Source organism: Chiloscyllium punctatum, chromosome 22 (genome assembly GCF_047496795.1).
Source record: "Chiloscyllium punctatum isolate Juve2018m chromosome 22, sChiPun1.3, whole genome shotgun sequence".
Lineage (NCBI taxonomy): Eukaryota > Metazoa > Chordata > Chondrichthyes > Orectolobiformes > Hemiscylliidae > Chiloscyllium > Chiloscyllium punctatum.
The window spans coordinates 54,562,639-54,588,396 of NC_092760.1; the positions used below are offsets into that span (position 1 = coordinate 54,562,639).

The 25,758-nt window shown below is 42.9% G+C and overlaps 1 protein-coding gene across 1 annotated transcript in view; it reads right to left on the reverse strand.

Annotated features, from left to right (window-relative positions):
* The window catches only part of tub (TUB bipartite transcription factor), a 413,149-nt gene that overhangs the window by 386,665 nt on the left and 726 nt on the right, over positions 1 to 25,758 (reverse strand). The gene's annotated exons all lie outside the window — the stretch shown is intronic.

Genomic DNA, 25,758 nt, shown 5'->3' on the forward strand with positions numbered 1-25,758 from the left:
GGGACCTCTGGCAAGTGGGAGGACTTTAAAAGCGAGATAGCAAGAGTCCAATGTCTATATGTTCCTCTGAAGGTGAAGAGCAAGTTTGGCACAAATGTGGAATGCCAGATGACAAGAGGTATTGAGGCTCTGACCAGAAAAAAAAAGAGGTGTGGCTCAGGTACAGGCAGCTGGTATCAAGGGAATCCCTGGAAGTACACAGGGGATACAGGAGTTTAGTGAAGAAGGAGGGCACAAAAAAGGGGAGGCTAGAGATAGCCTTGGCTGAGAAGATGAGGGGGAATCCAAAGACGTACTTTAAGTATATTAAAGGAAAAAAGGATAAGTAGAGCGAGAATAAGGCCCCTTCAAGTACAAACGTGGACATGTATGTGTAGAACCACAGGAGATGGGTGAGGTTCTCAGTGATTATTTTTCCTCTGTTTACCATGGAGAAAGACAAGATGACTTGGGAACTTGGGGAAGTTAGTGGTGAGATCTTTGGGAAAGTCCATAACAGAGTAGAAGTGGTATTGGATGTATTAGAATGTATGAAGGTGGATAAATCTTCTGGTCCTAACAAAATGTATCCAAGAACACTGCAAGAGGCTAGAGAAGAAATTGCCTGGGCCCTGGCTGATATTTTCGCATCATTGTTAGCCAAAGGTGAGGTCCCAGAAGACTAGAGGGAAGTGAGTGTTGTGCCATTATTCAAGAAGGGCTGCAAAGAACAACCTGGGAACTATAGAACAGTAAACTTAACATCTGTGGTGGGTAACTTACTTGACAGGATTCTGAGGGATAGGATATACATGCATTTTGAAAGAGTAATCAACATGGCTTTGTGAGTAGGAGATCATGTCTCACAAATTTGTTAGAGTTCTTTGAAGAAGTGACCAGGAAGGTTGATGAGGACAGGGCAGTAGACATTGTTGATATGGATTTCAATAAGGCTTTAGTTAAGGTTCCCCATCCTAGGCTGCTCTGGAAGGTTAGATCGCATGGAATCCAGGGCAAGCAGCAAATTGGATACAAAATTGGCTTGATGGTAGGAAGCAGAGGGTAATAGTGGAAGGATGCTTGTCGGACTGGAGGCTGTGACTAGTGGAGTGCCTCAGAGGTTGGTGCTGGGCCTATTACTCTTTGTTATCTATGTCAATGATATGGATGAGAATGTACAAGGCATGATTAGTAAGTTTGCATGTGAGACTAAAATAGGTGTGAACAGTAAGGAAGGTTATCAGAAATTGCAACAGGACCTTGATCAGCTGGGGAAGTGGGCTAAGAAATGGCAAATAGAGTTTAATATAGGTATGTGTGAGGTCTTGTATTTTGGAAAGTCAAATCAAGGTTGGAGTTTCATGATGAATGGTAGGGTCTTAAGGAGTGAAGTTGAATGGAGGGATCTTGGAGTTTACCTTCATAGTTCTCTGAAAGTGGAGTCACAGGTAGACAGGACAGTGAAGAAGGCTTTTGGCACACTGACCTTCATCAGTCAGAGCATTGAGTGTAGAAGTTGGAGTTGCAGTTATACAGGAAGTTGATGAGGCCGCACTTGGAGAATCAGGTTCGGTTTTGATCACCTTGTTATTGGAAGGATATTGTGATGTGTCTTGTGATGAGGAGAGTGCAGAAACAATTTACAATGGTGTTGCCTGGACTCAATGGTCTGAGTTACAGGAAAAGGTTGGACAAGCAAGGATTCTTCTTTAGAGTGTTGGAGACTGAGGGAGGGAACCTTGGAAGTTTATAAGATCATTGAGAGGCATAGATAGGCTGAATGCACTCAGGCTGTTTCCCAGGGTTGGGGAATTGTGGACTAGAGGGCATCAGTTTAATGTTAGGGGATAAGAATAAAAAGGGAACCTGAGTGGCAACTTTTCTCCCCCCACAGAGTAGTGCACACATGGAATGAACTGCCAGTGGAAGTGGTTGAGGTGGGTACATTAATAACATTTGAAAGATGTTTGGACAAGTACATGGATAGGAAAGGGTTAGAAGAATATGGGCCAAGTGGAGGGAAATGGGGTTAACGTGGATGGACATTTTGATTGGCATGGACCAATTTGAGCCAAAGTGCCTGTTCCTGTGCTGTAGGATTCTATGACCCAGTCTCGACAGCTCTATGTGGTAAAGAGTTCCATGGATTGACTACCCTCGGAGGGAAAAATGCAGGAACAGGATACAGAGTTGGATGATCAGCCATGACCCTACTCAATCATGGAGCAGACGCAAAGGGCTGAATGTCATCGTCCAATGTTATTTTGTATGTTTTTGTTTACACATCTTAAATAGACCACCTCTTTCAACCCTCACTTTATTACAGAAAAGCAATCAAATGTTTTCAGAATGTAGCTAATTCACAAATATTTGGCATATTTCAAATTTATTAGAGCATCACTTCATGATGATGACACTTACTGCAAGCAGATAAGTACTTACTCCAGTACCAGAATGAAAACAAACTCAGTGAATTTTAATTAACTACTCCAGGATAACTGTTCAAGGATTGGTAAAACAGCTTTATAATGCAACAAAATGGATATCTGCACAAAATAAATACAGCAAGATAAAACTTAATGAACCAATAGTGAAGAGTTAAATATGCTTTTAAAAACAAATCTCCAACACAGTACTAAGTCTGAACGGTGCTAAGTGTGCTAGCAGGTAGAAATAGCTCTGACTCAGTTTGCAAGCAATTTGCACAGTATTGCTTGAATTTATCAGCTGGAAAGAGTTTGTACAAATGCACCATACAACCGCAAAAATCATTGGGTGAGCTTATTCAGCATACTCAATACTTCACAAGCTGATAAAATATGCTCAAAGAATGTATAGGTGCATCAATTGAGGAAGTCTATGATTTCAAATTGAAACTATAAACCAACTAAATTGTGTTATAAGCGTCTCATTGAAAGGAATATTGAGCTAAGTCTAATGTGTTTTTTGGCTAAGTGCAAGTCGAAGGGTTTTTTTTAAAAGAGGGATTCTCATCACAAGGCCCAGCAAGATTTCTGGCTATACCTTATCAAGCACACCTCATTAATGACTTACCCTGCCTTGTAGCATACCTCATTGTACCACATGCTGTTCCCAGAATACCTCACCACTCAAGGGCTATTTGCCAAAAGACTAGAATTCCTGGCACCCATGCTATATTTAAAAGACCTCTGTGCACTAGAATTCCAAAGTTGAGCTGTCCTGTTTAACGATGAACAGAATCTGAGCGTATTACAGAGGTGTTACAATTCATGATACAAGACTTTGTTCGCATAGGTGAGACCCTCTTCTCAGCTGAGAGGGACACTGCCCAGATTCAATTACTTCAAGTAAAGCTCAGTAAATCTCCACATAGGGTACCTATGTGGTATATATGTCACTGAGAGGGAGCTTAACATTAGCACTAAGATAAATGATTCAGCAGACAACAGGGTTGACAGAAATAAGCACAAGAGGCACAGGAATCATTCACGGTCAACTCCCTTCACAGAGCCATATCTGGGGCCCTCGCCATCAATGTTCCAGGCAATATTCGCATCTTACAAATGGAAGCCCAGAAAACTGCAGCAAATGGAGCAGATGAGATGGAAATCTAGACAACCGTTCCCACTGTCTCTGCTATTTTATTGCCAGCAATATGAAAGTACCAGCCAATGGCAAAGGAAAGAAATTCTAACAACCAAATATTTTCTTTTTTTCTGTTGTGATCGTAGCCAATTTCAATTAAATGTGTTTAATTGACTAAACATATATTTTGCATTTTCTATTATTGCATTAAGGAAGAGACTGTATTGATTTTATTTAATATTCTACAAGTTTAACACTCAATTTGTGACAGGAACTAAACTACTTCAGCCTGCCACTACACTAATAGCTGCAATCCAGGAACCAAAACAATAAATTCACAAAGCACCACTTAAGTTACAGACCTTGACCTTATCCCCACTTCATCCTTATATAGTTACTCTATTGCAAATCAAATAGTGTAAATGACATATATAGAAGGGATTCACAAAGAAATTGTTTGAGATATATCAATATTTGATTATTGTACTGTTAGAGAATGGTACACATTTCCTTACCCACCTACTCTCTTGTTTCATTCAGAACTCTGATCTTCCACGGTCTGGACTTGTGCCACTACCTTGTGTAACATTAGCTATCTGGTGACCTTCTCACTACAGTGTTTGGATTGATTGTTGATATCAGCAGGTCTATTCTAAAACAAACAGTCAGGTAAGTAGAAGGCACTCTTCATGTGGGAAATCGGAGCCAGGTCCAGAAACCTACTTCTCGTAAGAAACTGCGTTTTACAGTGTGAGCTGTTCACTGATGTGAAGGAAGTGTTTCCCAGCTAATTAGAGTTATTGAGGGCAGTAATAGAATTTAACACACCTAAGGCAATTGTCACTTGTCTTGATGGTGACAGTCTGTGTCACAGGCTGCCACAGTACCACAAATAGCTGGAAGATTTGCACCATTAGGATTTGAAGGGGTAAATTCTTCCTGCACATCATTATGCAGCAGGGGCTGCTTCCCTGTTCAGTATTTACTCCCTCTACCTCCAACTCTTACTATTGTTCTTCCTTCAGGGAGCTGTCCTTTCCAGTGACATTGCTGTCTTCAAAGTCTGTCCCTCACAGAAGCACCATATAACATTCTTTTGATAATTAATTACTTAATTTTATTCATCTGCTGCATTCTGAAGTACGAAGAAATCATGCACTTTTCTGAGCATGATAGAACCAATATATGGGCAATATTGCTTCATCCCTAAAGCATTCATATCCATACAGGCAAAAATGGAATACCTTAGTTTGTTCTTACTGCCAACAAGAACCCCATCACAGATCTCTGCCTCCTTTGGAGGTCCCCAGAATCTCAGACCCAAGTTTTCTGACAATTCAATGATATCAAGAAATGACTGACAGTACTGGGTACTGCAACAACCTTGGGACCCTGCTAATATTTCATCACAGTACTGCAGATTTGTGTTCCAGAACTTGCTATGCCCCGAGCCAAGCTGTTCCAGTACAACAACAACGATGGTATTCATCGTATCAAAGCAGTTCTATCCAAGCATCAGTTGCTTCACAATAACCTGCTTGCTGATGCTCAGTTCGGCTTCTGACAAGGCCACTCAGCTCCTCACCTCATTACAGCCTTGCTCCAAACATGTTCAAAAGAGCTGAATTCCAGAGAGGACAGAAGAGTCACTGCTCTCGACTCAAAGTTACATGTGACGGAGTGTGGCATCAAGGAGACCGAGCTAAACTGCAGTCAAATGGGAATTGAAGGAAAATTCTCCACTGGATGGAGTCATACCTGGTACATAGAAAGAAAGTTACAATTGTTGGAGGTCAGTCATTTCAGCTCCAGGACATCACTGGACAAGTTTCTCAGGGGAGGTCAAAGGCTTCAAAGGCCCATTTAGATGCTTCACCAATGACTTTCCTTCCATCAGAAGATCAGAAGTTAGAACGTTTGCTGATATATTGAACAGCACTCAGCAGCATTTGCAGCTTTTCAGTCTAAGTGCAGTGAGACCATAAGACATAGGAGCAGAAATTAGGCCATTTGACCCATTGAGTGCATTCCACATTTCAATCATGGCTGATGGGTTTTTTCAAACCCATTTTCCTGTTTTCTCCACATAACCTTTGATCCCCTTGGCAATCAAGAATTTATCTATCTCTGTTTTAAATATACTCAATGACCTGGCCTCCACAGCTTTCGGTACCAAGGAATTCAACAGATTCACTACCCTCGGGCGAAAGAGGTTTCTCCTTATCTCTGCTCAAAAGGGCGCTGTACCAAATATCTTTAAGTCCATGGATGTTACACGAACAGCATTACACTCATCAATCCTTTCTGTTATCTCTTCAAGAAAACTTTAGTACATTATTTAATCACCAATTCTCCTTTCAAATTCCATGTTGGTTGAACCTAAATGATCCACCTTTTCCCATGTGACTACAATTTACATACCAAATAATTGTTTCAGGAATTGCCCCAGCAATGAAATTAAACTGACCAGCTCCGTTATTGCTGGGTTTAGCTGTACAGTTGTTTTTGACCAAGGGTGTAATGTCTGCAATTCTCCAGTCCTCTGGCACCTTCCCAGAATTAAGGGAAGGCTGAGAAATTATGGTCAATCCCCATACAGTTTCTCTCTAACCTCTTTAAATATACTTGGATGCATCTCCTTTGTTCCCAGTGTCTTCTCAAGCTTGAGTTGGAAATTTCACAATTTTATGGATCTGCCTCAGGAATAAGCATTGGAATGCATCCAGATTTCAAACTCTGGGAGTGGATACAGGATGGAGCTGAGTCCACCAACCCCAGATGTGGAGCGTAGGGAGCACAAGGGGTGGATATGTGGGTTAGAATGGCCACCTCACTCCCCAGGCACATCGTCCCAGGGGTGGAATAATGACAATGTTATCAGACTAGTAATCCAAAAACCCAAACTGATGATCCGAGGTCATGCATTCAAATCCCAAGGTAGATGACAACATCGGAATTCTATAAAAATATTGACCATTGTAACTGTTTTTGATTATAGTGAACCAGATTTGTTTCATTAATGCCTGCTGACCTTAGCAGGTCTGACCTACACGTGACTCCAGACACAAAGAATTGTGGTTGACTCTTAACTGACCTCTGAGCATATGAGGGAGCAATAAATGCTGGCCAAGCCAGTGATACCAACATCCATGAACAAATTTTCAAAAAGAAAGAAGAAATTGGCCCTATATGCCTCACCCAAAATGCTCCCTCAAACTCCAACCCCTTTCCATGGTTCCTCATATGCACCATATTAAATCAGGCTCCCATTCACTGTCCCTACTGTACCCACTTATTCTCCAGGTCACTCTCTAGATACTCATTGTGGGAAAATCTCAGGAGTAGTACAGACATGAAAAAAATAATAAAATGGGAATAAACTAATACAGCTCTCACAACAGCACACTTAATAGTGAAAAGAATTCCCATTCACGAAACCTAATAAAAGCTTTCAGGTGACAGATCCCTTATGAAAGCAAACATTTATTTCGCTAACCACAAAATAGATATTTAATTAATAGTCTCTTTAAATTGTGTACAAAACTGCAAACTCAGAGCCTCCACTAAATCTAGCTTTTGAAACTCCGCCAAGCATTCATAATTATGTAACAATATAAGGAAATGACAACAAAGAGCTATATTAAAACTACATGAACAGCTGTTACTTTTTTCCAAGTTTATCAATTAAAGTAGTATAGGAGGTTTTAATTAATCTTCACTGCTAGCTACATCTTTATTCTTAAGATTAAAGGAGGAGGAATTTAATCAGCTTCAGATAGTGACGATTTATATGTATGCTGGGAACTGGAGCAGGAGCTGGATGAACTTCAGATCATTCCAGAGGCAGAGTCTGGTGATAGATAAGAGTTACAGGTAAGTAGTTACTCCTAGACATGAGTAACTGGGTAACTGTTCAAAGGGGGAAAAACAGTCAGTGCAGGGAGCCCCCTGTGGTTGTTCCCCTGAAAAATAAGTATACCATTTTGGATATTGTTGGGGGGGGGGGGGGGGGGGGGGAGGGGGGAAGATGACTTACCAGGGGTATACATTAGGGTGCAGGTCTCTGGCACAGAGCCTATCCCTGTTGCACAGAAGGGAAGGGGGAAAGGAGGAGAGTGTTAGCCATTGGAGAGTCAATAGTTATAGGGTCAGATAGAAGGTTTGTTGAGAATGGAAGAGACTCATGGTTGGTGTGTTACCTTCCAGGTGCCAGGGTCCGTAACGTCTCGGATCGTGTCTTATGGGTCCTGAAGGGAGAGGGCGACCAGCCCCAAATTGTGGTCCACATGGACACCAATAATATAGCAAGAAAGAGGTATAGGGATGTAAGGCAGGATTTCAGGGAGCTAGGGTGGAAGCTGAGAGCTAGAACAAACAGAGTTGTTATCTCTGGTTTGTTACCCGTGCCACGTGATAGCGAGGTGAGGAACAGGGAGGGGTTCAGGTATATGAATAATTAGGGCTCATTCTGGGGAAGGTGGGACCTCTACAAACAGGATGGTCTTCACTTGAACCGGAGGGGTACTAATACTCTGGACAGGAAATTTGCTAGTGCTATTCAGGTAGGTTTAAACGAGCTCAGCAGGGGGATGGGAACCTGTGGTGTAGTTCCAGTACACAGGAGGATGACAGTAGGGAGGAACTGGACAGAATTTCACGGTCACAGGAGTGTGCTGGCAGACAGCAAGCTGGTTTGAAGTGTGTCTACTTCTAGGCCAGAAGTATCTGGAATAAGGTAGATGAGCTTGCAGCATGGATACGTACCAGGAACTTCCATGTTGTGGCCATTTTGGAGACATGGATAGAGCATGGTCAGGAATAGATGGAGCAGATTCCAGGGTTTAGATCTTGCATTAACATCACGGAAGGTGGTAAAAGAGGGGGAGGTGTGGCTTTGTTAGTCAAGGACAGTATAATGGTGGCTGAAAGAACATTTGACGAGGACTCACCTACTGAGGTGGTATGGGCTAAGGTTAGAAACAGGAGAGGAGAGGTCACACTGCTGGGATTTTTTTTTAAATAGACCTCTGCAAAGTTCCAGGGATGTAGGGGAGAGGATTGGCAAAACGATTCTGGGTAGGAGTGAAAGGAACAGGATGGTCATTATGGGGGACTTTAACTTCCCCAATATTGACTGGAAATGCTGTAACTCTAGTATATTGGATGGATCAGTTTTTGTTTAATGTTTGGAGGAGGGTTTCCTGACACAGTATGTCAAAGGGCCGACAAGAGGGGAGGCCACATTCTATCTGGTGCTTGGTAATGAATCAGGCCAGGTGTTTGATTCAGTGATAAATGAGCACTTTGAAGAGAGTGATCATAATTTAGTTCCGTTTAGTTTAGCGATGGAAAAGGATAGGTACATGCCACAGGGCAAGAGTTATAGATGAGGGAAGGGCAATTATAATATGATAAGGCAAGACTTAGGAGGCATAGAATGGGGTAGCAAAATGCAGGGGAAGGGGACAATCAAAATGTGGAGCTGGTTTAAGGAACAGATATTGCGTGTCCTTGATAGGAATGTCCCTGTCAGGCACGGAGGAAGTGATAAGGTAAGGGAACCATGGTTTACGAAAGAAATTGTATCTCTTGTTAAGTGGAAGAGGGAAGCTTATGTGATGTTGAGACGAGAAGGATTTAAAGAGAGAGTTAAGAAGAGCAAAGGGAGGACATGAGCAGTCTTTAGCAGGTAGAATAAAGGAGAACCCTAAAGCTTTTCATTAGGTATGTGAGGAATAAAAGGATACCTAGGATAGGAATGGGGCCAGTCAAAGACAGAAGTGAGAAGTTGTGTGTGGACCCTGTGGAGATTGGAGGGGTGCTAAACAAATATTTCTCATCTGTTTTCATTCAATATTGTAGAGGAGAAAACTGAGATACGGGCTATTAGACTTGAAAGGATTGAGGTTAGTAAGGTGGAGGTATCATCAATTCTCGAATGTGTGAAAGTAGGTAAGTTCCCTGGGCCAGATGGGATTTATCAGACGATTCTCTGGGAAGCTAGGGAGATGATGGTGGAGCCTTTAGCATTGATCGTTGAGTCATCATTGTCTACAAGTTTAGTACCAGAGGACTGGAGGATTACAAATGTTGTGTCCTTTAGGGCAGCAGAGATGACCCAGGCAATTGTAGACCAGTGAGCCTTACATCTGTTGTAGGAAAGGTTTTGGAAAACATAAGAGAATGGGATTTATAATCATCCAGCAAACAATTTGATTGGAGATAGTCAACATGGTTTCGTCAAGGGTAGGTCGTGTCTCATTACTTTTTTGAGAAGGTGACCAAGCACATGGATGAAGGTAGGGTAGTTGACGTGGTGTACATGGACTTCAGTAAAGCCTTTGATCAGGTTCCACATGGTAGGCTATTGGAGAAAATGCAGAGGCATGGGATTGAGGGTGATTTAGCAGTTTGGCTTAGAAAATGGCTTTCGGTAAAAAGGCAACGAGTTGATAGTGCTATTAAGAACGCATACAGTATATTAGGTTTTATTGGTAAAGGAATTGAGTTCTGGAACTGTGATTTCATGCTGCAACATACAAAACGCTCGTGCGGCTTCACTTGGAATATTGTGTACAGTTCTGGTCACCCCATTACAGGAAGGATGTTGAAGCATTGGAAAAGGTGCAGAGGAGATTTACTAAGATGTTGCCTGGTCTGGAGTGAAGGTCTTATGAGGAAAGGCTGAGGGACTTGCGTCTGTTCTCATTGGACAGAAGGTGGCTAAGAGGGGATTTGATAGAGATATGCAAGATGATCAGAGGATTAGATAGGGTGGACAGTGAGAGTCTTTTTCCAAAGATGATTATGTTGGCTTGTACGAGGGGGCATAGCTGAAAATTGAGGGGTGATAGATTTAAGACAGATGTCAGAGGCAGGTTCTTTACTGAGACAGCGGTAAGGGCATGGAATGCCCTGCCTGCCAATGTAGTTAGAATTGAAATACTGTTTGTTGAGAGTATGAATTCTCCTGAGGATGTAGTACAGAGTGGATCCTTTGCAATTCTGAGAGAGTGTGGCCCTCAGCTGGGGCAGGGCTGACTGTAGAGAGGTTAGGTGCCGGCGCATTGCTGCAAGTGTGGAGCGGAGGATCTTGAAGGAGAACTGTTGCTGGTGTTTTTGAATCTGTAGTCTGTACTGTTTGTCCTGTTCGGGTCCGAACTCTGCTGGTTTAAAGGTGGTCCGGAGTCCGTGTGGGATGAGTTGGTTACGGAGGCAGGCACTGAGGAAGCGAATGTGGCTGTGGTAGCGAGTTTGTTTCACGACATGGTTGAAGAGCTTCAGAGCAGAGGAAATGACCTGGGAGTTGCAGTGGGAGAGGGATTCCCTGAGATTTTTGTAGAGAGAGGAGGAAAACTTCTTCAAGACAGGCATCCTTGCAAGAGGATTCGCAGTAGGGTTAAAATCAACGAGGTAAAAACAATGACTGCAGATGCTGGAAACCAGATTCTGGATTAGTGGTACTGGAAGAGCACAGCAGTTCAAGCAGCATCCAAGTAGCTTCGAAATCGACGTTTCGGGCAAAAGCCCTTTTTTGCCCGAAACGTCGATTTCAAAGCTACTTGGATGCTGCCTGAACTGCTGTGTTCTTCCAGTACCACTAATCCAGAATCTGGTTTCCAGCATCTGCAGTCATTGTTTTTACCTTGCCAATGTAGTTAACTCAGCCACCTTAGGGGCATTTAAACAGTCCTTGGATAAGCGTATGGATGATGATGGGATAGTGCAGGGCGATGGGCTTAGATTAGTTCACAGGTCAGCACAACATTGAGGGCTAAAGGGCCTGGTCTGTGCTGTATTGTTCTCTGTTCTATGCTCTTCTGAGTGTACGTAAACAAAATCCATAAATTTGTGATTTCTATACAACAGGTCAAGGACTTTACGACAGTGTAACCTACGTCTGTTTGCATACCCCATTAATGTTGAATGGACCGTGATTTGTGCCTGAGTGAATTGATATTAACAAAAATGGTTTTGGCTATAAATGGTGAAACTTCCAATTGCAGGTCCAACCTGCCATTTACAAAGCTATATGGAGCCAGGAAGTCACTGCAAAATGCAATCCCTCACATACAGTGCCAAAGAAACCTTTACAGTGTTCCCAGAGCACAGACAGGTTGGTTTAACTTCTCATATCTATGGTGGCACCTCCAACATTGAAGGACTCCCGAGGTACAAACAGCACCCCCCACCCAGACTGCAAATGCATTCTGTCTGGAGTCCATTCACAACTTGTTTGGTATGCAAGTCATAATATAATGCAGGACAAAGTAAAGCAACCATTTGCAAGAACAGGAAACATCCATATGTTGGGTCTCTAAAATTACGTCACCATATGGGATCGCTTTCATAAGCATCAGCATTCATAAGACAGATTTTCATAAATGGGATACCCCTGTATGGTACTAAACTGCCAACCTTCACTGTATGCTCAGATTTCTGAAATAGGCTGTGAACCTAAGACCGATTGACTCAGGCATGAGATTGCCGTCACTAAGCTAATACTTATTTCAACAAGGTAAACATTATGAAAGCTATACTTCCAGTGTGTTCTTTGTCGGACTGTTTACCTATGAATACAGTACACAATAAATGCCGTGCTAGCAATAATGGAAAGAACTCAAAGAACAACTTAATACAGGTAAAGAGAGAAACATTTACAGAACAAGAGTTTGTTCTAATGGAAGATGACAGTATTTCTATCACAGGCAGTAACTAATCAGTTTTGTCAGTACTGAAAGGCAGCTATTTTTCTCCAAACATTTAGATTCCTGAACAGAAATCTTCAATTTCAGTTGCATGCTGATTAGAGCAAAATTAACAATAAACATTACAAAAACAGCCCTTCAGCATATTATGTCCATGTTGATCATGGTGCCATTCTAAACTAATCCTGTAGATGGTCCATATTTGTTTTTCTCCTGCCTGCTCATGTGTCTGTCGAAATGCCTCCAAAATGGTGCTATTGTTATTTCTACCAGCTTTTTAAAATTGTAGCAACACTGAATACATGTAGACCAAACAAATTTTAAGATGTTTATACAGAATGCCAAACGTTTACAGCAAAGCAGCAGACAATGCAGAAACATCAGAACTGTGGCAGCTCTTCAGTGAAACAATACAAATTTAAATTCAGTGCAACACACCCTCCCATTTAGCCCTCGGTCATCTTCAACCATTTATCCACTTTTATCTTCAAAGATTGAATGGTCTCTTCCTGAATTATTCCCTGTGGCTAAACATTCTGTGCTCTATCAAACTTCTGTGTTAAATTATTTCAGTTAAACTCTCCTCACTCGAGGAACAATTTTTAATTGACAATCTCTTTTCATAAGCTCCTTAAATCAGAGGACAACATTTCCATTCATTTTATCAAAATCGTACTGAACTTTGATACATTGTAAAATTTCTCTTATTCCCTTTCATTGTTTTACTGGAGATGTTGCCAGCCTCTTTCAGAGCAAACTATTGCCCCCAGGGCTTCTGTCTTTCTGCGTAAAACCGAATGTAGGAGTTGGGAGGTCATGTTGTGGCTGTACAGGACATTGATTAGGCCACTTTTGGAATGTTGCTTGCAATTCTGGTCTCCTTCCTATTGGAAGGATGTTGTGAAATTTGAAAGGTTTACAAGGATGTTGCCAGGGTTGGAGGATTTAAGCTATAAGGGGAGGCTGAGGCTGCTTTCCCTGGAGCATCAGAGGCTGAGGAGTGACCTTATAGAGGTTTATAAAGTCATGAGGGCATTGATAGATAAATAGACAAGATGAATAGGAAGGGTTTAGAGGGATATGGGCAAAGTGCTGGCAACTGGGACTAGCTTAGATTAGTATAGCTGGTTGGCATGGACGAGTTGGACCAAAGGCTTCTCGGCCTTTTGGTTCAGATCAAGTGTCTGTTCTTATCAGGACAGGTGTCGAGTTGCGAGTCATCAGTGCTAGAGAAGAGATCATCGCTGGATCGTGATTGGACGTTGGAGGATCGTTTGGTTGTGCTGACCTGCTCTTGGTGGATCTTCATGCTGGCTTCGGCCTAACGCCAATTCAGGGACCAGCCAACCTCAGAGCTATGGCCTCGACAGCTGCCTGCAGCCCTGAGCAGGGGGTTCGGAACACAGTCAGGGTGACTGTGAAGACGATTGAGGATCATACACCGCTCGACCACACCCTGTTTATTAAGAAGGTTGTGTTGGGATGCTGTGGGTTTGCTGCTTCAGACGTGTACTGCCTGCAGGATTTCCCTGGGGCAGGCTACTTTGATGTGACCTTCAGAAGTGTGAAGCAGTGTGAACAGCTCCTGAAGGTCTTCAAGGAGAAGGAAGGGGAGCCGCTGTTTTCCATCTTGTCAGCGACTCCATTGTGTGTGCTTCCTGCACAGAGGAATCGGGTTGTTACAATCCATATGTACAACCCCTATGTTCCAGCGGCTGATGTCCTGACCTTCCTGGGAAGGTACGTCCAAGTCAAGGGAGAAGCCACTGATGTGATCAACCCCTTTGGGATCTGGACCAGTAAGCGGCAGGTCAGGGTAACTCTGAGGGCCGATGATAGTGGGAACATCCTCCACCCACCCTTGAGCTTCGCAATTGGAGGGAGCAGAGGCTACCTGACATAGGCAGGGCAGCCGAAAGTCTGCCGAACCTGCGGGAAGTCGGGACACGTGGCGGCGGATTGCAAAGTGACCATCTGCAGGAACTGCAAACAGGAGGGTCACTTGACTAAGGACTGCCAGGAAGAAAAGAGCTGCAACCTGTGTGGAGAGGCGGGCCACATGTATAAGACCTGCCCAAGACGTGGGGGCCCCACTTACGCACAGGTGGCTGGAGGTGGCAATGTGAGCCGTGGACCCCCAAAGACCAGTAAGGTCCACCCGGACAGCAGGGAAACGGAGTCTGGTGGCACCCAGAAAGAAGAACAGGCTGGAGTGGAGGAGGCGGCAGCCAGCGGAGAGACACAGCAGCTGATCCTAGCTCTAGCCGGGCAGATGGAAGAAATGGAGGAGGAGGTAATCAAGCAGGCGGAGGAGTGGATACCTGTTAAAAACAGGAAGAGGAAATCTTGCCAGGCCCCCAAAGCCCCCCAGCAAAAGGGGAAAAGACAGCTGCACGAGAGAGGGACGGCCAGCTCTTCGGAGGGGGAAGATGGATGCAAAGAAGGCCATCACCACCAGAAGAAGAGACAGAGCGCCATCGGTAAAGAGGAGGGCATTTCCTCCCAACCAGGAAACAACGGACCCACCGAAGTCCACCCTCCACCCAGTGAGAAGCAGGGGGTACCCACTGCCCCACAACTACAGGCAACCGAGAGCTGTGATCCTCTGACAGTCCCACTGTCAGACACAGAACTGGACAGTGAGGACCCTTGCCTTGGCTCAATGACACCAGAGCGGGTAAATGACCCCAGTGAGGAGCTGGATAGCTACCTCAGCCCAGCGAAGGTCCAGCAGTTCGTGCTCACTGTGGGGATGTAGACAGCCACCCCAGAGACAGGACAGTCAAATGGACAATGGTAACCCCATAAACTGGGGGTTAAAGAAGTTTCATTTGCTTTCATATAACAGGGCACCCACTCAGTAGGTGGGTTCCGCTGAAGCCACAGCCAAATACCAAGAGACTGGATAGTTAACAAATGTAACTGTTAATAGGATAACTGTGAATTCGATTAATTCAATTTGTTCTTTGTAATGTTAAGACATGCAATGTATATAACTATGAACAACATGGAAAAATTGTACAAGTACCAGAGATTTATTTACATGAATAAAGTATATTTTGAAATTTTTAAAAAAGGGTCTGTTTCCATGCTGTACAGCTCTATGATGTTGCTACTATGGCCATGTGGTACAGAAGCACTTTTGAAACTATACTTTGAAAAAAGAATGAAGTTCCATTAATTTTTCAAGCTTCATGATCATTCAAATGAATGTCACTAGAGGTTCTGTAACAGTCATCCTCTGAAACCTACTAATCAGCAAGTTTTGAGAAGATTTGGAGCTCAAGCTGAGTTTCTGGATGTGGGTTTGCTCGCTGAGCTGGAGATCCATCTGGGCAAAGCACTGCTGATCATTCCTGCTTTCGATTTGTAGGTTTGGGTTTCTTTGGGTTGGTGATGTCATTTCCTGTGGTGATGTCATTTTCTGTTCTTTTTCTCAGGGGGTGGTAGATGGGGGTCTAACTCTATGTGTTTGTTGATAGAGTCCGGTTAGAATGCCATGCTTCTAGGAATTCTCACGCAAGTCTCTGTTTGGCTTGTCAGAGAAAGGATGTGTTGTCCCAGTTGAAGTGGTTTCTCCCATATCTGTATGTAAGGATACGAGTGAGAGAGGGTCACGTCATTTTGTGGCTAGTTAGTGTTCATTTATCCTGGTGGCTAGTTTTCTGCCTGTTTGTCCAATGTAATATTTGTTACAGTTCTTGCATGGTATTTTGTAAATGACATTAGTTTTGCTTGTTGTCTGTATAGGGTCTTTCAAGTTTATTAGCTGCTGTTTTAGTGTGTTGGTGGGTTTGTGGGCTACCATGATGCCAAGGGGTCTGAGTCGTCTGGCAGTCATTTCAGAGATGTCTTTGTTGTAGGGGAGAGTGGCTGGGGTTTCTGGACGCATTTTGGTTGCTTGTTTAGGTTTGTTGCTGAGAAATTGGTGGACTGTGTTCATTGGGTAGGGAGAAAGTGAGGACTGCAGATGCTGGAGATCAGAGCTGAAAATGTGTTGCTGGAAAAGCGCAGCAGGTCAGGCAGCATCCAAGGAGCAGGAGAATCGACGTTTCGGGCATGAGCCCTTCTTCAGGAATAAGGAAAGTGTGTCCAGCAGGCTAAGATAAAAGGTAGGGAGGAGAGACTTGGGGGAGGGGCGTTGGAAATGCGATAGGTGGAAAGAGGTTAAGGTGAGGGTGATAGGCCGGAGTGGGGGTGGGGCCGGAGAGGTCAGGAAGAAGATTGCAGGTTAGGAAGGTGGTGCTGATTCCGAGGGTTGGGACTGAGACAAGGTGGGGGGAGGGGAAATGAGGAAACTGGAGAAATCTGAGTTCATCCCTCGTGGTTGGAGGGTTCCTAGGCATAAGATGAGGCGCTCTTCCTCCAGCTGTCGTGTTGCTATGGTCTGGCGATGGAGGAGTCCAAGGACCTGCATATCCTTGGTGGAGTGGGAGGGGGAGTTGAAGTGTTGAGCCACGGGGTGGTTGGTTTGGTTGGTCCGGGTGTCCCAGAGGTGTTCTCTGAAACGTTCCGCAAGTAGGCGGCCTGTCTCCCCAATGTAGAGGAGGCCACATCGGGTGCAGCGGATGTAGTAAATGATGTGTGTGGAAGTGCAGGTGAATTTGTGACTGATATGGAAGGATCCCTTCGGGCCTTGGAGGGAAGTAAGGGGGGGGGGGGGTAGGTGTGGGCGCAAGTTTTGCATTTCTTGCGGTTGCAGGGGAAGGTGCCGGGAGTGGAGGTTGGGTTGGTGGGGGGTGTGGACCTGACGAGGGAGTCACAGAGGGAGTGGTCTTTTTGGAATGCTGATAGGGGAGGGGAGGGAAATATATGCCTGGTGGTGGGGTCCGTTTGGAGGTGGCGGAAATGACGACGGATGATACGATGTATATGGAGGTTGGTGGGGTGGTAGGTGAGGACCAGTGGGGTTCTGTCCTGGTGGCGATTGGAGGGGCAGAGCTCAAGGGCGGTGGGGAGCACCGTCTGTCACGTCTGGGGGGATATTGCGGTCTTTGAAGGAGGAGGCCATCTGGGTTGTACGGTATTGGAACTGGTCCATTGGGTACCCATTCTTTTTGAATACACAGTTTAGGTGATTTTCCTCTGCTCTGTGTAGTTCCTTTGTGCTGCAGTGTGTGTTGACTCATTGAAATAATGTTCTGATGCAGCTTCGTTTGTGGATGTTGGGATCGCTTCTGTAGTTCAATATTTGGTCCGTATGTGTGGTTTTCCTGTAGACGCTGGTTTGAAGTTCGTCATTAGCTGTTCGCTCTACTGTGACATCTAGGAATGGCAGTTTGTTGTTGTTTTCCTCCTCTTGATTGAATTTTATGTCAGTAAGGGTCTTATTGATGGTCTTGAAGGTTTCCTCTCATTTGTTTCATTCAGTGATGCCAAAGGTGTCATCCACATAGCGTACCCAAAGTTTGGGTTGGAAGGTTGGCAGAGTTGTTTGAGTTTCTGCATTACTGCCTCTGCTAAGAGCCCTGATATTGGAGATCCCATGGGTGTTCCATTGCTTTGTTTGTATATTTTGTTGTTGAAGGTGAAGTGTGGGATAAGGCTTGCCACTAGCTTGACGATACTATCCTTGCTGATGAAGTTAGTGGTGCTTGGTGTCTGTGTCTTTGGGTTTTCTAATAATGTAGTCAGTGTTTCCTTGGCCAGGTTCATATTGATTGATGTAAACAGGGCTGTTACATCAAAGTAGACCATTATTTCATCCTCTTCTAACTTTGTGTCTTTGATGGTGTCTTTGGTGATGTGACATCACCACCCCAAAGAAACGCAAACATAGAAATATAAAGCAGAAATTATCAGCAGTGCTTCACCCGGAGGCCCACTGAAGATGTTACCTAGTATGGTGACGAAACATCTGGAAATGAACCTTCCAGCTCAGAGAGCAAACCTACATCCAAAACCTACTAATGTAAGGAGGAGAATTGGGGTGCAGGGGCTGACATGAGCAACTGATATGTACATTATGGAACCTGGAGGGTACATAGCTGGAGACTTTAGTTCCCAGACTACCTCAAATACTCCAACTCTGACTCACCACCAACCCCCCCCCCAAAACTGGTAGATCGTAGACAATAAAACAAGAAATACTCAGCAGGTCAGATGGCATCTACAGAGAGAAAAACATTTCAGGTCCATAATCCTTGTTTCAGGGCAATATGTCCTGTGTGCCAGGGATGCAGAATTGGGAGCAGAAAGGTTAGTCCCAAGAATCCTTGAGATGAGTCCCTTGCGAGGCAAGGAAGCATTTAGTAAATTGCATAGGTCATTTATAAATCAACATTCAGAAGTCAATTCAGGATTTTGGAGCCTGGGAAAAGAGCAGCCTGAGGTATCATCACAGAAGGCAAGAGGAGCCCTCCTCATCCAGTTACCATACAATGAGCCATAGAGTCATAGGGCTGTACAGCATGGAAACAGGCCCTTCGGTCCAACTCGTCCATGCTGACCAGATATCCTAAATTAATCTAATCCCATTTGCCAGCATTTAGCCCATATCCCTCTAAACCCTTCCTTTTCATATACCCATCCAGATGCCTTTTAAGGGTTGTAATTATACCGGTTTCCAGTACTTCCTCTGGTAGCTCATTCCATACACGCACCATCCTCTGTGTGAAAATGTTACCCCTTACATCGCTTTTAAATCTTTCCCTTCTAACCTTAAATCTATACCCTATAGTTCTGGACTCCCCTACCCTAGGGAAAAGACTGTGGCTATTTACCCTTTCCATGCCCCTCATGATTTTATACACTTCTATAAAGTCACCCCTTAGCCTCTAAAGCTCCAGGGAAAACAGCCCCAGCCTATGCAGCCTCTGTCTATAATTCAAACCCTCTAACCCTGGCATTCCCTTGTAAATCTTTTCTGAATCTTTTCAAGTTCCACAACATCCTTCCTATAGCAGCGAGACCAAAATTGCATGCAGTATCTCAAAAGTGGCCTAACCAATGTCCTGTACAGCTGCTATATGACTTCCCAACTCCTATACTCAATGCAATGAAGTCCAATAAAGGAAAGCATATCAAATACCCTCTTCACCGTCTTATCTATCTGCTTTCAAGGAACTATGAACCTTCACTCCAAGGTCTCTTTGTTCAGAAACACACCCCAGAACCTTACCATTAAAATGTATAAGTTCTGGCTTGATTTGTCTTTCCAAAATGCAGAACCTCACATTTACCTAAATTAAACTCCATCTGCCACTCCTCGGCCTATTAGCCCATTTGATTAAGATCCCATTGTAGTTGAGGTAACCTTCTTCACTGTCCACTCCACCACCAATTTTGGTGTAATCTGCAAACTTACTAACTCTACTTCCTACGTTCACATCTAACTCATTTATATAAATGAGAAAAGCAGTGGACCCAGCACCAATCCTTGTGGCACACCACTGGTCACAAGCCTCCAGTCTTAAAAGCTACCCTCCACCACCACCCATTGGCTCCTACCTTCGAGTCAGTTCTGTATCTTCTGTCTTTAAAGAAATGTTGAAATCACCTACCTGAGTTTCCAGTGGCCAGTTGTTGTGGTGGGGGCTTTCATCAGGTCCACAGTTAAAATTACCTTGAGACCCAACAACAGCATTAGGACGTGACACTCCAATCTAAATTAGTCCCAACCAATCTTTGGCAAGGACCAGCCCCCTGTCTGAATTCAAGCAAATAAAACTGCATGACTAGACAGACAGGACAAATTTCCGACCCAATATAACATCCCCACCCCCAGCAGGAGGAGAAGGTAAAAACCAGTCCATTTGTTTTATGATCATTTATGTCATAATTATGTAAAATTTATATTAATGTCTGGATTATCCATGGCGTCGTTCAGTTTAACTCAGAATACATTGGTTCTGTTATGGAACACCAATACAGCTTCTGATTTATAGTGACTAAATCCAGGCTGCACTTTTTTTCCGACACTAACCGAATTGCAAATTCTTTCTCTCTCTACAGATGCTGTCAGATATGCTAAGTAATTCCTGTAATTTCTGCTTTAATAGTGCAATTTATCACAGTTTTGAAATAATATGTGATTAGATTGTATCAACTCAATTTTCTTTCTAGCAGATATTTGTGATTTATGTCACCAAATTTCATTCAGTCTGATATTGAAATATGAAGTGTAATCAATCAGCTGAAAAAAAATCAGAAATTATTTGCTCACAGCATCTGTGCTACAAGGGTGAATGCCGGCACACAGTACTTTTTTTAATCAAGTCTCCTGTGGTTTTTCATTGAAAACCATATTAGTCAATATTGCACTAGTTCTCTCTCCTGCAAATCTGCTGTCATTGTCCTTCTCAAAAATAAAACACTAATTTCACTGTCATTGTAAACAATCAAACCATCTTCAGCTTTCCTTCACAAAGCAGTGAACTTGCAGATGCTGATCCCTCCCAAATCATTCCCATTTTTCATGGAACTCACTTATAAATTCCTCCAGCCAGGTTTCGGAGTTCTGATCAAAGTTAAAATGACATCTGACATGGCAAAGATAAACGTTTTCCCACCTTGTCCTTCTCAAGCTGCCTGAATCCTTTGACATGGTTGACCACACCACTGGCCTCTGTCGTCCAGTTGTATGGGACTGCACTCACCTGGCTCCATTCTTATTTACCTAAGCATAATCAAAGAACCACATGTAATGTCTTTTCATTCTGCTCCTGACTGTCAACGTCAGTGTCCCCAACTAATCCTTGATGCCCTCCTATTTCTGATGTACACACTGAACCTCACTAAAAATCACATAACACAGGTTATAGTACAACAGGTTTATTTGAAGGCACTAGCTTTTGAAGCACTGCTCCATCAGGTGATTTTGCTTCAAATGCTAGTGCCTCCAAATAAACTTGTTGGACTATAACTTGGTGTTGTGTGATTTTTAACTTTGAGAAAGCGAGGACTGCAGATGCTGGAGTTGAGAATGCGATGCTGGAAAAGCACAGCAGATCAGGCAGCATCAGAGGGGCAGGAGAATCAACGTTTTGGGCATAAGCCCCTTATCAAGAATGATTTTTAACTTTGTCCATCCCAGTTTCTCCAAATCATACTGAACCTCGACAAAGTTATCAAGAGAATCTATGATAGTATATCCTCATAACCATGGAATCACATTGATTCCAAGATCAGTGCATCCAAACTGATTGCCTATTTGCAAAACCTTCTCCCCTATTTCAGTGCAGCTGCTGAAGTCATCATTCATATCTCCATTAAATCTAGACTTGACAAATCCAGTGCATTCCTATCTGGTTTCCCATTGTAAACTCAAGGCCATTCAAGACACTGTTGCCCATGTCTTAATTCTCACTGCACATCAGACATCCCACTCTCCATTCCTATGAAGCATCTTAAGGCAATTCATTACATTAAAAGGAGCGATATAAACACAAGTTACAGTTGTAGACGAAATAATGGGCAGGACTTTCCAAGTCCTATGGAGCAGCCAATTGAAATAACTAAATGGCTCTATTAAAAGATGATTTTAATGGGGAGGGATGGAGCTGGGTGTTGTGGGAGTGGGGGGGGGTTAGCATTTTTTCAAACCTGTGGCCACCACAAGCCTCACAGAGGTGCGGTTTTAGAGGCTCTGTGTCTGGCACTGGAGCTGGAGACTCTATCCCTTGAAGAGAGGAATCACAGGTCTGCCTGCCTTGCCCCTCTCATTTTTAATTTTTTTACTTCCCTGTCCAACAGCACCTCAAAACGTAGGCCCTGTACTCTCAGTAGCCCCACTGCCTCAGTGGGGTGCCTGGGCCCCCAGAGCTGTCTGTTAGACAGTGCGTTTGGTCAGAGGCAACCTCTGGAAGGATTGCTGAGTCCACCACTAAGTGTGGGCTTGGGAGTTCCATTTGATTCTGATGCCACATTCTCAAAGCCAATGGTAAAATTCAATACAGAATGTGAATGTTCAGAATATTAAGGCAGGCAAGTGTAGATTACATTCTCTCTTTATTTTAAGGAATAACTTTCATTATTTATCTGAAGAGCATCATCTACATTTTATTAGTTGCAACTAGTGTTGTTGTATCCTGAGCATGATCTCAACTTGGTCTTCACATATACTTAGTCCCACAAATTTGTCAAAGTTTTGTTTTCAGGTTTTTGTGAGTAACAAGGTGATATGTTATCCAGGACTAGCTGTCGATCTTCTATGACATTAATTATGGGGGCTCCAATGATCTTCTCGCACATTTTTGCTGTAGAGGCAGAACTTTCATCAGAAGATAGAAGCAGTAGTAAACCATTCAGTTCCTTAGACAACTCTACCTTTCAAACGGATCATAATGACCAATCCACAATGATTGTTTATCCTCAATATAGTTGCCTCACAAAACTTTTTAAGAAGCAGGTGTAGTGGTAATATTTTAATGGTTATTGATCATAATGAACCAGATTGATTTTATTAATGTCCTTCAGGAAAATAAATCGGCTAGGCCTGGCCTACATGTGACTAAAAACCCAAACAAATGTGTTTGACTTTTAATTGACTTCTGAGTAAATTAGGAAGCAATAAATCCTGGCCCAGCCAGTGAAACCACCATCTCAATCAAAAAATTGGCCCTCCAAGCTTCACTTTACACACTCCCTCAAACCCCAGCCTTTTCCCATTTGCCTCTCATACTCAGCCAAAACTTATGAAATTTGATATTTGCAATTTTCAGATGCAGGGAATTCTGTGATTGGTGACTTACCTCCTGACTCCCCATTCACTGCTGACAATCTACAAAGTTGAAAATCTCACAACACCAGGTTATAGTCCAACAGGTTTATTTGGAAGCACTAGCTTTCAGAGCGCTGCTCCTTCATCAAGTTGTAGGAGTAGCGGTCTGAAAGCTAGTGCTTCCAATTAAACCAGTTGGACTATAACCTGGTGTTGTGTGATTTGTGAACTTTGTCCACCCCGGTCCAAAACTGGCTCCATCACATCATGGCCACCATCTACAAGGCACAAGTCAGGGATGTGATGAAATACTCCCCACTTTCTAAGATGGGCGCAGCTCCAAACACACAAGCAGCTCAACACAATCCAGATCGAAGCAACCTGCATGATTACCTACCCATCTATCACCTTCAACATTCACTCCTTTCACCACTAACAAACAGTGGCTGCAGTGTGTACCCTCTGGAAGATGCCGTGCAGCAACTCACTAAAGTGCCTCAACAGCACTGTCCAAACCCAAAACCCTTACTACTTGGAAAGGCATGGGCAGCTGAATGCATCAGCTGCAAGTTTCCTCCAAGATACACACCACTCTGACTTGCAACTCATTGTTTCTTTGCTATCACTGCGTCAAAATTCTAGAATATCCTTCCAACAGCACTTCTGGAATATCTACACCATGTAGGTTGCAGCTGATCAAGGCATGTCATCATGGCCTACTCAAGTGCATTCAGTGATGGATTATAATTCTGACATTGTCAGCAATTCCCTCATCCTGTGAGGGCTTTTTTTAAAAAAATAAAAACTGCTGCAGCTTCAACAGTTATTTGCAGAAGGAAGTTCTAGATTTCTACTACCAGGCAGTGATATCATCAGTGAATAACCTAGCCCCACTGTCAAAGTTATATCACATGTTCCAGACATTTTGGAAAAATCAACTTGCACATCCTATGATGTTGGCCCACGCAACTGTGCAGCAATGGACTTTAATGGAGGGTAAATAGACTCTTAAAGAGCCTAGCATAAATGCCATTTGTAGCAAGGTTGGGTGCATGTCCAAAGGCAAAGTGAACACTTTATTAAACTGACAGGTGCACATAAAGGATAGCTAATTTCTGATCATTTCAGCATCTCAAAAATACGTTTCTGTAAATCCTGTCAGAATGAAGCAAAGTATTACATGGAGGCTGTAAAGAGAACACAATTTTAAATGAAAGACAGTTCATATTAAATTTGACACCTGAGGGGATACAACAGGACACCAAAATGAAAATTTTCAAATTACAGATACGTGATGCCGGAAACACACGACCCAAAAATGCAATTACTGCAAAACAAATGATTTTTTTTTTAGAAAATAGGGGATTCTTTCGGTGATATTTATTCAACTTTTGTCTTATAATTTGTTTCATTACTGTGATATGGTGTAGATATCATTAGCTGACCGTCCCCTATATTTATTGACAATCAATATTACATTATTTTATTCTGAAGATTCTACTTCCCTCAGATTCCTTGCAAAACTGTCAGGAGGTTCCAATCAAATGTGTTAAGTCCCTGTTATTTAATTAATAGTCTGTTTTTTCCCATCCAAACCAGCTTTTGCAAAACACCAACACTGGCCTGAATGAGCTCTCATGCTCAGATATGCCCTTCCAGATCACAATACTAGCCAGCAGCTAATGGGTGAAACATCTTTGTAAAATCTTAGTTATCTATAATCAAAATGGTTTACTTTTAAAAATCTTTAATGCAAATTTTCATAGCATATATCTATGGAATAAATAATTGATAATTTAGCTAAAAATGTGAGATGCCCGAGAAGCTACTAGTTAAGAATACCAGGCGTACTGGTATTGACATACAGTTCTCAGGTATTTCAGACTGAGGTCCCAAGTCAGCCTCTCAATCTCAAGGGAGATGCTTACATCGAAATTCAGTGCAAGTCAATCACCAGGAAAAAATTCAAAATGAACCAATTTTGCTACAATTCTCTGGCACTATGATTGCAGTTTAATTAAAAGAAGCTTTTAGCCAGCCACTCAATCACAGAATTGGTGTGGGTAGAAAGCTTAGCTTTCGGTGTGGGCAGTGATCGCACTATTTCTTTCTATAAACAAATTAGCTAAACCAACAATCAGAAATGGTCAACATCACTGTGCCATTGAAATGTAATTACTAGATGGGTCACACAACTTGCAAAAATAATGTACTTGATAATCGCTAATAATTCTTCATTTGTACTGATACAAAAACATAAACTGTTTGCTTCAGAGGAAAATGTACCGTTGATCTGAATAATCCAAAGGTTATTACCAATTTCCATTGCAGCAGCCTAGACATTGTGAAATGTATTGGAGCCACAGCAATGTGTTATCATGCTCTATTCTGTTTAGTTATTCAATTTGCTCATTATATCATTGTAGCATTATCCGCCATTTCTATGGCAATAATATTGGTGTTTTCTATTCCCTTAAAAAGGTATATTTTTCAGTCAGCAAAGGTAAAAATTGACATACGTGTTTATGATTGCTACTTAGATGATGCAATAATCAAATCCAAGCTATAATTAATTCTTAGTACACACTTGGAAATGTAATATATGGCAGGCAAGCATGCTACTTGATTGGTAAATGGAGGAGTTGCAACTCTAACAAGCTAACTCGTGAAAGTGAACCAGGAGTGGATTGCAAAGAATGCCCCTGCTGCTAAATGACTGAAATGATTAAAACTTACATTAATGCAATAAGTCAGGAAAAGCTGCAGACTTTATCTTTAGAAAAGGAAAACAACTTAAAAGAAGGATGAATCAGCACGGTTGAAAAAGATGCAAGTGCTATCTTA